The sequence below is a fragment of the Rhinolophus sinicus genome, linkage group LG12 (assembly GCF_036562045.2).
Source record: "Rhinolophus sinicus isolate RSC01 linkage group LG12, ASM3656204v1, whole genome shotgun sequence".
Lineage (NCBI taxonomy): Eukaryota > Metazoa > Chordata > Mammalia > Chiroptera > Rhinolophidae > Rhinolophus > Rhinolophus sinicus.
The window spans coordinates 23,784,631-23,795,612 of record NC_133761.1 but is presented as its reverse complement, the minus strand read 5'-3'; the positions used below and the strand labels follow the sequence as shown (position 1 = coordinate 23,795,612).

At 35.0% G+C, this 10,982-nt stretch overlaps 1 protein-coding gene across 4 annotated transcripts in view; it reads left to right on the top strand.

The window, feature by feature from the left end:
- The first annotated feature begins 770 nt into the window (after window positions 1-770).
- EMC2 (ER membrane protein complex subunit 2) overlaps window positions 771-10,982 on the top strand; it is a 54,998-nt gene continuing 44,786 nt past the window's right edge. For all 4 annotated transcript variants that reach the window (XM_074316263.1, XM_074316265.1, XM_074316266.1 and 1 more), the window contains exon 1: window positions 771-871. The gene's annotated coding sequence lies outside the window, so the exon portion shown is untranslated. The remainder of the gene's footprint in view (window positions 872-10,982) is intronic.

The following is a 10,982-nucleotide window of genomic DNA, read 5'->3' as shown; positions in this document are numbered from 1 at the left end:
TAGAGAACTTATGAATAGATCTCAAGAATGTATTTGTTATTCTTAGTTTTAGAAACACTGCTGTAAACGTTTTTAAATGCTGTATTTTGCTTTCTCTAAAGATCTGTATTCAGAAGTGGAGAAATTGATGAGAAAGGAGTTGGGGGGTTGTGAATATGGTTAGGAAAGAATTTCAGACTCAGCTATTTCCTTGCTCCCTCAATCAAGATTACTATATATAAGACCACATAGTTAGGTAAAGTTCTTCATGTCATTTCTGATGTATCGTTCCCTTTGATTCTCTATCACGTAATGTGAATTTTGGCTTCTTAGTTATATGCTGTCATAGTTATTTTTTCTTTTGATAAATTTGTTAACTTTTTCCCTTATGAGATTTTAACCCAGCAAAGATTAAGTATTGCATATGCATACTTAATGGGTACTTAATGAATTGACTGAATCAACTCAACTAAGAAAAGCTACTATAAATATTCATTAAAGGAGAATTAATACATAGATCATTTTCTTGTGAATGTATTTGTTATAATTAAACTTCTTCTTATGTTTTATTGGCTGTAATTTTAGGTATGTCTTGGACCATAAAAGTATCTGTTTGTGCCACTAGTTTTTACTTTTGTATTTAGGTCAAATTAAATCAGTATGTTTTTGAAGTAAGTTTTTCTATAAATACTTTATACCTTACTTTTTTCCTTAAAAAATTATACTGTAGTAAACTTTTGCTGTTATATGAAGGGAAGTGACTTGGATAGCAATTATAAATGCATTTAAAACCCTGCCAGTTTAATCTTGATGTTTCTTTTTCTTTTTAAATAGATATGATGATGCTATACAGCTATATGATCGAATTTTACATGAAGATCCAACTAACACTGTAAGTTAGCTGATTGTTTTGAAGATCATGTAAAGTTCATTTCAAAAGGCAAAATTAATTCATTTTGAAATACTGGAAAAATGCATATGGAACCATGTTTTTTATCTTCTTTTAAATATTTCATGATTGGCCATTTTTAAAAATAGATTTTAAAGTCTTCTGTAAAATTTGACTTATGAGATATCTTAATTAGAAAGAAGCTAGTTGAAATTAGGAAAGAAAGAATTTTATGTGCTTCCATAAAAGCCCAGCAAAGCTTAGTGTTTTTGTAATATTTTATTGAAGTTTAGGAAGTAGTAACTTGACTCATTTGTGTAAACATTTTAGTTGCCTTAATGAAAAATGAAATAAGTCATTTCAGTTACTAGTATATGGAATTAATGAAGGTGTTCTGTTTTGATTTTGCTTTTTTCTGCCTTATATCTGAATAACTATAAGTGTGTGTGTGTGTGTGTGTGTGTGTGTGTGTGTATTTAAAGAAAAACAAATATCTTTAATGTATCTTAATTTTGAACAAATATTTATATAGTTTACTGGACAGAATATTTGTTCCCAATATACTTATATGATGTTATTTGTTTTAAAAATACCCTGGTGGAAAAAAAAGTTCTTATTGAAAACATTTTAGTTTACTATTGGTATAATGTCTTCCTTCAGATTTGCCTTTAACTAAATGAAAAGTTTAAGAGTGAATGTAGATAACCCCTCAGGTATTTTAATGTTTTATGTTATGTCCATGCACACATGTGCTTGCTAAAAGAAAAATATTTATAGAATTAAAAAAAATGTTTGTATTTGTATTTTACTGTTTTAAAAGAAGAAATTCTTGTAGTGACACATAAGACAAATACATGAAGGTTGTCTCTTATTTGGCAAGTAGTTCATTAAAAATGCACATTTTAAAAAATCATAATATATGATTATGGGTTACAAAATGCAGAAATATTAATAATTGAACATCAGTAACTTGATTCATTTTTAATAAGTTATTTATGCTAAGTTGGGAAATGATTTACTATTGAAGTGTGCAATTTCTAGATAGCATTTATAACAGGCATTCATTGGTCATGAATCTCTGATCTCTGCTTACCCCTTTTGTTATTTTATTTTAATACTTACGTATATTGCTTAAATGGTAATTTTTTTCCAGCTTTATTGAGATATAATTGACCAGTAGCATTATATAAGTTTGTTACATAATGTAGTGATTTGACATCATCTGTATATATTGTGAAATGGTTTTATTTGTGCTTATAATATCGTACCCCAGGGAAACTTCCTAGGTTTTTGTTTGTTTGTTTGTTTGTTTGTTTTTATTGGTAGATATTTGAATGGCAAAGATTTATTATTTTGTGAAGATCTCAGAATATAGAAAATTCAGGGAAAAGTTTTGGCATAGCTGGAAGCCTACCTGTTTTAAAAAACAGAAACAAGAAACAGTTTCTGTTAATTTTTTTCTGGCTATTTCCAATGAAAGGAAAGTAAAATTGGAAAGTTTTGAATAATTTCCTCATCTTAACTATTCGAATGGCTTGCCATCTGTCTTAATAAAGTAATCGCTTATGAAAAGCACCATTTTTCGTTTCCTGAAGATTTTCTCATGTACTTATTTCAGTTATAAGATTTCACCACAGTTTCAAAGATAATCATTTTTCATGCAGCCATGTATTGAAAAAGTAAAATCAAGTTTCTGAAAAAGGTTGAGTTTCATATATTTTTCTCATACTAGGTTAAAAATCAATAGCTTGTAATTTATGTTCTTGGATTTGGGAGACAAACATTTTATTTTTGTGTCAGTTTAAGTTGAGGATAATAAGGTATTTCACTTTTTCAAGATCTAAGATAATATGTAATTAAATATTGTTCTTTTTTTTGTAGTACTTTCTACTTTTTATGGCTTTAAGCCTGGCTAAAAGAGAAATCCAAACGATTCCCTTCATAGACTGTATGAAGTGGTAGTAACTAAATCCCTTAGTTGTTAGTTAGGTAAACAATTAGAACAAGGTGACTAAATTCAGCTTTGCTAAATGTATTCTTTCTTCAAATATTATCTTTAACCTTTCTTCAGGCTCTTCTGTCCTGTAAATGTTTATTGAGTGTATTTCATGAGCCACCAAAGTGTTGGTGTTACTAAGAATAAACATACTGTTTGCTGTTATTATATCCTTAGAGAGCACTATCATAGACATTGAGGGACATACAAAGCCATGTAAGACCTAGAACTAGTAAAGTGTAGTAAGGGAAGACTGTACTTATATTACATAGTTAAATTATTATGTAGAAGACATCACAGTTCATCTTTCCAAAGTAACTTTAATTTATCATCTCAAAGATGGGAAAGTTCAGTTGTATCATCTATAGTTACAATTCAAGCTTTTATACTATAGTTCTTTGCATTGTCTAAAAGTGATTATACAATTCTTTTATTGGTCTTGTGCCTCCATATTCCTAGATATCCAGTATAGAAATGAGGTTGTTCATTCAAGCTTTCAGTAATTCTCTTTGCCTCTCACATGAATTTATCATTCTTTCATAAAACATTTGTTGAGTGCTTGCGATGTACTTGGTGGTGGGAACAGAAGGATGAATTAGACACCAACTTTGACTTTGCTTTTAGGGAGACAGTATGATGTAATGAATGAACAGATTATGGACTTTGAAATAGACTTATTAAATCCTGAATCTTTGGTGACTTGCTGTGTGATTTTTGAGCCTTGTAGGCCTTGAAAGATGAGTGTGGCTTGAGACAAAAATGGTGGGCTCTGGAAAGAGATTATATTTCATGAATGGCATGAGTAAGCTTTATCATGATTAAAGCACAAGGCCTACCTAGAGAAGAAAGAATAAAGTGATTAGAATGGAACTTTTCAAATTTTTCTTTGGAAGTTTTCAGATTTTTGCTAAAATGGGACATCTTCTCCCACCTGTTTTTTAAAAGTTGTGAAATATTCTTTGAAAACGTAATTCATACCCATGTTAAAAATTACAGAAAATACATAATAGATTAAAAGAATATATGGTGAAAAAAGTCTTCTCTCTCTGATCTGAAGTCCTCCTTCACTTAGTCAAACACTGTTGACAATTTCTTGTCTATTCTTCCAGAGAATGTTTTCTCACACACACACTATGTGCACGTGCATATGTGTGTATCTCTTTTGACAGGGAGAGTTGCTGGAAATGCAAATGGTGGCCTACTTTATCTAGCAATATATTTTAACGATCACGCGCGACCTGTCAGCACATCCTTTCATCATCCTTTGAGTAGCTGCATAGCAGTGCGTTGCATGGATGTGTAGTGTCTATCTTGATGAAAAACGGTCTCTGTAAGTCTCCTTAGGGGAATCCTTAGGTTGATTCTGATATCTTCCTCCCAGAAATAGCACTGCAGTGGATGCCATTTGTAAGAGTCCTAGAATGAAATATCTGAGTCAGGAGGTTCCATGCATTTTCAATTTTGTTATATGTTCCCGAATTTCCCTCCACAAAGGCTTTTTAGCTCTCTGTACTCATTTCTATGGTGTGTGAAGAATACTTCTTTCCCTGTATCCTCCCATATGGCTTACTACCAGCGTTTTTTGTTTACAGCCTTTGCCAGTCTGATTGGTTAAAAATATCTTGTTATAATTTGTGTTATGAGTGATATTGAATATCTTTTAATATGCTTTAAAAGTCATTTGTGTTTCTTTTTCTGAACTGTCTCCTTTAACACTTTTTTCTTTTTTAAAAGATTTTTATTAAAAAATATAGCTAACATACAACGTTATATCAGTTTAAAGTGTACGCCATAGTTGTTTAACATTTATTTACCTAAAGAAGTGATCATGATAAGTCCAGCAACCATCTGACACCATACTGTGCTATCACAATATTATTCACTGTATTCCCCATGCTGTACGTTACATCCCCATGACTTATTTGTTTTATACCTGGAAATTTGAACCTCTTACTCCTTTTTACCTTTTTCCTCCCTTTTTTAAGTTTTCAATTACTGTTAATATTCAATATTAGTTTATATTTCAAATGTACAGCATAGTGGTTAGACACTTGTATAATTTAAGAAGTGATCCCTTTGACTAGTACTCACCTGGCACTATACATAGCTATTGCCATATTATTGACTATATTCCCTATGCTTTACTTTACATCCCCATAACTATTTGTAACTAACAATTTATACTCCTTAATCCCTTCACCTTTTTCACCTTGTCCCAAAACCCCCTCCCATCTATCACCCAATATTACTTTGTAACAACCAATTTGTACTTCTTAAATGCTTCCCTTTTTTCACCTATCCCTTTAAGCCTCCTCCCATCTGGCAACCATCAAAATGTTCTTTGTATCTATGAGTATGTTTCTGTTTTGTTTGTTTGTTTTGACATACTCCATTCAGCACAGTACCCTCCATGTCCATCCATGCCATCACAGGTGGCAAGAACCCATTCCCTTCCATGGCCGAGCAATATTCCATTGTATATATGTACCACCTCCTATCTATCCACTCATCCATTGATGCACACCCAGGCTGTCTCCACATTTTGGCTATTGTAAATAATGCTGCAATAAACATATGGATGTACACATCCCCTCAAAGTAGTGTTTTGGATTTCTTCAGATAAATACCCAGAAGTGGGATTACTGGGTCCTTCTTTGTCTCTTTGTTATAGCATTTGTTTTAAAGTCTATTTTGTGTGATTAAAAATATTGCTACCCCAGCTTTTTTTGTTTTCTGGTTTTTGTTTTTTTTATTCCCATTTTCATGAAATAACTTTCTATATCCCTTTACTTTCAGGTCTGTGTGTGTCTTTCAATGTGAAGTGAGTCTGTTGTAGGCAGTATATGTAAGGCTTTTGTTTTCTTATCTGTTCAGCCCTCTGTCTTTTGATTAGAGTATTTAATCCATTTACATTGAAAGTAATTGTTGATAGATATGTAGCTATTGCCATTTTATTCATATTTTTTATCGTGCTCTGTTTTTTTCCTTCTGTCTTAAAGAAGGCTCTCTAACATTCCTTGTGATACTGGTTTGGCTGTGATGAACTCCTTTAACTTTTTCTTGTCTGGGAAGCTCTTTATCTTTCCTTCAATTTTATATGATAGCCATGCTGGGTAGAATAGTCTTGGTTATAGTTCCTTGCTTTTCATTTTAGATATTTTGTGCTAATCCCTTCTGGTTGAGAAATCAGCGGACAGTCTAATGGAAGCTCCCTTATAAGTTACTAGTTGCCTTTCTCTTGCTGCTTTTAGGATTCTCTCTTTGTCTTTAACCTTTGGCATTTTAATTTTTATGTGTCTTGGTGTGGGTCTGTTTGGGTCCATCTTTTTTGGGACTCTGCACTTCCGGCTTTTATGTCTATTTCCTTCACCATGTTAGGAAAGTTTTCTGTCATGATTTCTTCAAATAGGTTCTCAATCCCTTGCTTTCTCTCTTCTCCTTTTGGTACCCCTGTGATGCGAATGTTGTTACACTTGATGTTGTCCCAGAGGTCTCTTAAGCTAGCCTCACTTTTTTGGATTCTTTTTCCTTTTGCTGTTCTGATTGGGTGTTTTCTTTTACCTTGTCTTCCAAATTGTTGGTTCGATCCTCTGCTTCATCTAGTCTGCCAGTAATTCCTTCTAGTGCATTCGTCATTTCAGTATTGTATTCTTCACTTCTGACTGATTCTTTTTTATTGTTTGTTTTATGCTTGCAATCTGTTTGTTGAAGTTCTCACTATATCCTTGAGAATCCTTATAACCCTTTTAACCAGTGTTTTGAACTGTTTGCCTCCATTTCATTTAGTTCTTTTTCTGGTGTTTTCTCCTGTTCTTTCAGTTGGGATGTATTTCTTTGTTTCCTCATTTTGGCTTCCTCTCTGTGTTTGTTTCTGTGTATTAGGTAGGGCTGCATGTCTCCCAGTCTTGACTGGGTGGCCTTATTTAGTAGGTGTCCTGTGGGGCGCAGTGGCACAGTCTCCCTGGTCACCTGCACTTGGTGCTCCAGGAGTGTCCTTTGTGTGGGTTGTGTGTGCCCTCCCGTTATATTTGAACCCTGATTATTATTGGCATGTCAGTAGGTGGGATGGACCTTCAGGTGACTGGATGTGGGGTTTGGCCACGTCCATAGCTTATGCTCTCCTGTGCAGGGGGTTACCACAGAGAGCGGGATTCACCTTAGTGGGCTCTGGTGTTTGTTGAGGACGCCCTTTGTGTATGCCATTTCTGGGGCTAATTGGGAGGTGCTCTGCTGTGGTCTGAAGCCAACCTCTGAGTATGTTGGTTCTGGGGCCTCTTGGGAAGGCTCTGGTGCAGGCCCAGTTCACCTGCCTGTGACCAGTGAGGGTCTAGCTGGTAGGAGCTACAAAGCGATCCATGGTTGGTCTCTACCTATGTTGGACCTGGAGGCACCTGGGAGAGGCCATGCTGCAAACCGAGGATGGCTGCCCCAATACCGGGACTGTGATAACTCCGCAAAAAGTTAGGACACAGTGAGGCCTTCTGCCACTTGCCGGCTCCCGTAAGGTTCAGCTGCTGATAAAGCCTCCTGTGGTATGGAGTCGGGTATAGTGGGGCCTCAGTGAGTGAGTAGAGTGGAGGGAGCAGAGTTCACCAGACCAATTCAGATTCACATTTGGCCTTTGGGACGGGCTCAACACAGGAAAGATGGCGCCTGCCTGCCAGCTGCATGGGGGAGGACCTGTTGGTTCATCTTATAGAATGACTGGGAATACAACACCAAAGTCTGCATTTGTGAACAACCTTGTATGTTACACTTCAAAATTTTAATTTTTGTTCTTAGAAAATGGAGAATGAGTCAAATTTTGACTAGGAAAATAAATACCAGCAGATATTTTTAGAAAGCTTTGTCAGTAACATGGCAGATTATTGGAAGAAGGTGAGAAGAGATGAAATAAATTATTTGAGGACTGTTCTCTTAGGCCAGAGGTTTTGGTGATCTAAACCCAGGACAAGCGGAATTGAAGGGTGTGGAGGAATGGATGAAAGTGTATTTTGTAATGAAAGCATACAAATAATTAAAACTTAGGTGTGAATGTTATTTTGGAAAAGAAGCTCTTAAGTGAAAATTTTAGTCACTAGCCTATCAAAATGAAGTATTGGACGAGGCTCACTGTGAGCTTCTATCTTTAGATTAACCCAACACCAGTCGGTTTTTTGTTTAATGGCTTTTAAAATAAAGGTAGGCTTTTTATCCTTTGAAAACTCCTTGACAGAAAATGTTATGTCCACTGCATGGGTCAATGCCTTTTATTTGGTAGGCCTTTAATCAATACTTGTTGAATGAAGGCCTTTCAGAAAGAAAGTACAATAATTACTTTCTTTTTAGTTGAATTTCATATTTCATATTTTGCCTTGAATTTTGAACTGTGTACTGTGATATATCAAATATTTGAGTTTTTATTTTGGAGTTAGATGTAATTGCTTTTGTGCCAAAGGTGAAGATGCTTTTAGAATGTGACACTTCCTGGAGTTTGGGGCATAAATTTTGGAGGCAGTTGAACCCAGAATTCTGCTTTTACTCTGTTGGTTAATGGTCTGTTTTTTTCTGGGTCCCAACGCCTGAAGTGGGGGGCGTTCTAGGTTGTACTTTGCTGGTAGACCTTAATCCCTTTAGCCTTTTCTAGGTAGTATTTCTCTCTAAGTAGTCTATTTTTTTTTAAGATGCGGCATGTCTTTCGGGAAAAATTATTAACTAGCCCTCTTGTATGTGATGTTATACAAAGGTTGTAACAAATTTGAGCAAGATTTATTCATGGTAATAAATACTTTGTGAAGGTTCATATTTTATAATAAAAATCCTAACTCAATTATTAAAATCACTTATAAAATGTGGAACAATTTTCATTTTTAAGACTTCAACTGACTTGCAAAGATTAATTTAAACTAGACATTTAGAAAATTTAGAACATTGGCATATATTACGGGTGAAAAAAGTACAACAAAAAAATACAAATGGAAATTGATAAATGTTCAAGAGTCTACTTAACGTTTAGTCTAAGGCTCTGTTTTGTACTATATTGACATATAATTGATGTAGAATCGACAGCACATTCTTAAATTATACAATTTGATAAGTTTTGACATTTGTGTATACCTGAGAAACCATCACCACAATCAAGGAGCGAATAAAACCATCATCCTGCAAAATTTCCTTTGCCCCTTCCATTTTTGTGTTCCTATAAATACTATTGAGCTGTCTTGTGGGATACAGTTAAGTTACTTGCGAACAGCTTGATCCTTTTGGGTCTTTGTTAGACAGGTCCAGGTCAGTGTTTATACCAGGGCTAATCCCCATTTCATCCTCTGGGTATTCCCAGTACCCCAGGAATCATGGCGTTTTCCAATCTGGATAGTTGGAGGAGGCACTGTTCCCAGCCCTGTGTAAGCTCTGGGCCCTTTCCCCCCAGATAGTTCTTCCCTTGGCCGAGGGTAGTTTCTTCACACACTTGCACTGATCGGTACAAAGCCGAGGACTCAAGGGGAACCTTCAGAGTCCTTATTCTGTATTTTTTTCTCTTCTCCAGTACTCTGTCCTATGAACTCTATCTTCTTTGATCTTCCTGGACTCTCAGCTCCTTCTCTGGAACTCAGTCACACTGGCTGCCTGGCTCTACCTGGTTTTTTCTGCCTGCACAGCACTCTTGAGCTTTGTCAAGGCAGTGAGCCAGGGCAATAAAAATAGGGCTCACCTAATTTGTTGCTTGTCTCTTAGAGATCACTGTCCTTTGTTGCCTCCTGTGCTTTAAAAACGGTTGTTCTATATACGAGTATTTAGTCTAGTTCTTTGGTTGTTCTAGGCGAGAGGATATATCTGGTCCCTGTTACTCCTTGGCCAGAAATGAAATTCCTGCCTAATGTTCATTTAAAATGATCATGATAAATAAAGATTCGTTCTTATGTCAGAACCTCGAAAGGGCTGTTGTTTATTATGTGACTTAATAGTATTGTTGCCTGTGATGATAGTGATTGCTACGCAGGTTTGTTTTTTTTGTTTTGTTTTTAAGCTGTCATATAGTTTCATTAGGAAGAATGGCTTTGCATAGTTGAGTAGTTAACCACTTAAAAGTTTGTTCTAAACTTTACAATATTGGGAGATAAGATACTGTATCTCAGTTTTTATGTGATTAAGAGATTTGGGGGCATGTTTCCTAAATCGATTAATAAAGCTTTATATTTAAAATCTTTTCTTATACCTCATTGGTGTGTTTGTTAGGTGTAAAACTCTTAGTTAACAAATTATTTAATTTGTAATATTTTAGATTCTTCTAAGAAGTTTCATAAAAGGATCTAGGGTAGGAATCAGAACTTTCAGATCCTACTAATTCTACCTCTTGATGCATTTAAGTTGTTTAAACCTCCATTTTCCATCGTTTATAAAATAATTGTTTTTTAAAAAGATTTTTAAAGATCTTTGAAACACTAGAACAGTGCTTTACAGACTGTAGATGTATTCTCTGCAATGCTGCTGACCTAAAAATATTGGTGTGTGTTCAACAGTAGAGGAATGGTTCTGTTCAATCACTGAGAAAATGAGTTAAATAAAGTTAGATGAGTGTTTTTAGTGCAACCTTCTTCATGAAACTCATTGTGCCTAAGTGTCCTCACCGTGTTCATACCACACATCTTACTATGACCACAGAGATATTAGTTGCTTTCATGTTTATATTCTGACTTCTTGTCTAATTTTAATACAATATTTTCAAGTTTCACTGTTATCTATACAATATCTCACCTCAGCTGGTGCAAATCCTATAAAGATTGGCACATCAGTATCAAACTAAGCAAGCCTGTGCCAGTTCTTTAAAGATCTCAAGGTAGAGCTTTTGGCAAAGGCTTAACACAAACCAAAGGGTAAGCACATACCAAAGGTAAAAAGAAAAGGTAAAATTCATTTAATTTATATTCAACATGTTTGTTGCTTTACATTGACACTTGGAGATTGATGGTGTTACCGAGGTGGGGACCGGCAGGGATGTTAAATATTTTGCTCTTGGTTAGAAAGCTAGTAAGTGAAAAAACCTGGACTCTGCTCTACCATACTGCCTGTGGAAGAAATAGTGTCATGAAAAATGAAAGGAATAAACAATTAAATGTTTCAAATTTTGTTGGATTGGTG